This window comes from Anastrepha obliqua, chromosome 6, assembly GCF_027943255.1.
Source record: "Anastrepha obliqua isolate idAnaObli1 chromosome 6, idAnaObli1_1.0, whole genome shotgun sequence".
NCBI lineage: Eukaryota > Metazoa > Arthropoda > Insecta > Diptera > Tephritidae > Anastrepha > Anastrepha obliqua.
This window is the reverse complement of record NC_072897.1, coordinates 37,133,651-37,137,214: the sequence shown is the minus strand read 5'-3', so window position 1 is coordinate 37,137,214 and position 3,564 is coordinate 37,133,651.

Below are 3,564 nucleotides of genomic sequence, written 5' to 3'. Positions count from 1 at the left end.
AACTAATCGATGTAAGTGTTCCTAATGGGTTGCACCACGCAAATACGCAGAAAAAATTTAAAACTACTTGGAGCTTACACAAGAAATTAAAAACATGTAGAAACAAAATGAAGTAAAAATATCACCAATCATAGTATTAACAACCGGAATATTCCACAACACTTTTAAGGGGGGCTCTATCAGTGGCTTCAAAAAAAGGTGTTTTACTCAATTTTTTTTCGATGCGAAAAAACGACACACAGGAATAATCTTTTGCATTTATTTGAAGGCATGATTGAAGAGTAATAAACAATTTTTTAACATAAATAAAAAAACAAAACGGCGGACATATGAGGGATCTCGCACAGCTTCTCGTTGCGTGCTAGTAAAACGCTTACACGCAGTCGTAGTTTTCACCTGAAACACAAAAGAAAAATATTGCCTTATTCAGAAGGCTTTCGCACATATAATGGACTACTCTTGTATAAAAATTAACACACAATTAATTATTGGAAAAAGTGATTTTTTTCGCTATTTTTTTCAAAAAGGGTGTTAAATAACATTAAAAATGAATTTTTTTTGTATTTTCTTAGTTATTTAGTTGCGCATTCTAATTATCTTTATATAGATTATCGGTTTGAAACGATAACTTTCGTCGGTTTTTTTAATCTTACACGCCATTTTCAAAAACATGGTTTTGAGAAAACGTGTTTCAAAGTTTTCAGAAGGTAGACAGTATACTCAGACGAGGGACGGTATACAGGCCTGTAACTCCGAAATCACTTTGAATTCCGCTATAAAATTTTGAGGGCATATTTTCCTATAATATATATATCGATTGCAGTAAAAAAAAAAACGATTTTTTGAAGCTGACTGATAAGAGGACCTCCTTAAACAACACCTAAAATCAATGAATATAGACGAAAAAACACATGACAAATACAAAAAACGGTCATACTAAAACGTGTAATACCTTTTTGAATCAGAACCATTAGTACATCATAACACAAAACAACAGAGAAATCTCCCTTGACATATCGGGGACACATGTTATCTTCGGTAGTTGAATACTACCGAGATGAAGAAACTCTATAATGATAATAATAATAATAATATCCATAAATTAAACAACTAAATCCTTGGAAGTGGGAAGTCGGATGTTGTAAATGAAAGGTGTTATTTTTGATATGAAACTTCACCAAACGTATTGATTAAGTGATATCCAAAGCATTTACAATGGTTGGTTTCATTAGAAGAAATTGCACTGATTTTAAAGACCCTGAAACTTTGAAATCCCTCTATGTTGCATTAGTATGTTCTTGCATTATGTAGTGTTCATTAATATGGAACCCATAATATGAGGTTCACTCGAGGAAAATCGAAAAGGTATACACAATTTTTACAAAGCGGGCTGGCAAGATTATTATACGGCTTATATCAGTTGTCGTAATTTACTTGATTTACAGTCATTAGAGGAATATGTATATTTCTCAATATTTTTGTCTATAATATCATTAATGGTATTACCGATCGCAAGTAGTTATTAAGCCAATTTCAGAGCCATACTTCACTATAGTCTAGGGATTAATTGTTTATTTAAAATTTCTAATAAAACGACTACATTTAGTATGCTTTTAATGAACCACTTTTACGGTCTGCGCGATTGTGCAACAATAATTACGACGTCATTAGTTTCAGTGAAAATATTGCAAAAGTTAAGCTTTATTCGTTCATATACTTACATATATACATATATAATTGGCGCTTAACCCCTTTTTGGGTGTTTGTAAAACTCCTTCTCCTACGTGTGGCATGCGTCTTAATGTTATTCCACAAATGAAGGTACCTATAGTTTAAAGCCGACTCCGATAATTTTTATTTTATTCATGATTTCGAAACAGCCATGTGCACAATATCCGATGAATTAAATTTCATTGACTTCTTCCCAGGTTCTATAAAACAAGTTCTGTACAAATAAACACTACATTTTGGTTTCTCACGACAAGCTGTGATAATAAATTTAAAAACAAATTCTGTAAACCGTGAAGTCCTTTAAATGTTGGTAATTTGGTTATCTGTGTATTTTTATATAATCAGCTGTTCACTGCTCTGGAATTTCAATTAATTGAACGCAAAAAAATGTTTAGTCCCAGATTAAAGAAAATTTGGAATGCAAATTTATTGAAGGTAAATGTGATCTACATTTTATTAGTTGCATATATGTATGTAACATCACGAGTTTGTCAGCGCAAACTCTAAAAAATTTTATTTGGGGCCGTCTGCGGCCCCGCGAAGTCCTTCCTAAGGGATATTAATACAACTCAACTAGTTATAGAATTACATGTATTACCATTTAATACCGCTTGTCAATTAAGAATGAATACAATGAAATTCTTATTTCTATTCCTTATCGTCTAAAAGGCTTATTTCTGAGCTGTATATTGCTGACATTGCGCTTCCCACGAATTGCATTTTGATTGTCTCATATTGCTGACGCTACGCTACATATGAATTGCATTTTAGTTACGCAAGCTCATTATTTGTCAAGTGCATTGCAGGTGAATTATCTGAACCTAATTATGCGCTTATTAGACGCCGTGTTAGCCACAAAAAGATTCCTTGTTCATTTTTTTTGTGTTTTGGGTCAGTTTTGCCTCTTAAGTAATCGTCCGTCTTTTACATATATATTCCTACGAATTTTGTTACTTTTAAACCCAATTAAATTTCAAACAATATTACATACATACTTTCGGTTCATTAGCTTACACGTTTAACCTACGACTGAATACCTTATGCGCATGCTCCTCTGCTTATATACATGTGTTTATTAATTATCGTAATTTCTAGATGGTATCTTCTGGCGAGCTCTGTGGTTTTAGCAGCTTATTAAACCCTAACTCTGCGATGTAGTCACCTGTCGTCTTCGTCTAACTTATCTAACCTACACCTAGAAAGCGTGATTTGTTGTGGTTGTTGGTGTTGTAGTAGTATCTTTGCCCTTTGTCAGTGTAGTGTAGTTACCGGTCGTCTTCGTCTAACTCATCTAACGATAGGTCCAGGGAACTAGCTTTTTCGACAAGTTGGGTCCAGAGGGTATTAGATGAGTGGGTTTGATGGGGCACGTGAAGAAGTGGTCAGTGTCGTTCGAGGTGCCTTCACATGTCGGACATATGTTTAGTACGTCGGGATCAATTCTAGATAAGTAGGAGTTTAACCTGTTACAGTATCCAGAACGTAGTTGTGCCAAGGTTACGCGGAACTCTCGGGGAAGTTGGAGCTCTTCGTCTGCGATGGGTGGTGGGTGGACTCCTACGACGGCATTCGGCGGTCGGGAGCTTAAGAAGGTGGTAAGGGTCTCCCGATGAATGTCGTTGGTTGTCTGTCTAAACACTGTCCGATCCAGTAGCTGTCGGTCTGTTTTGTCCGGGATCCGTCCGCGTAATTGAGGAAGTGCTGCCTGACATGCCTGGGCGGTGGCTCAGGCTCAAGCAGGTGTCTTCATGGGTGAAACCTGCGGTAGCACCCTAACAGGAACTGCTTGCTGAGCAGTTTGTCATGGCCCTTCACAGGTAGAATATTGGCCTC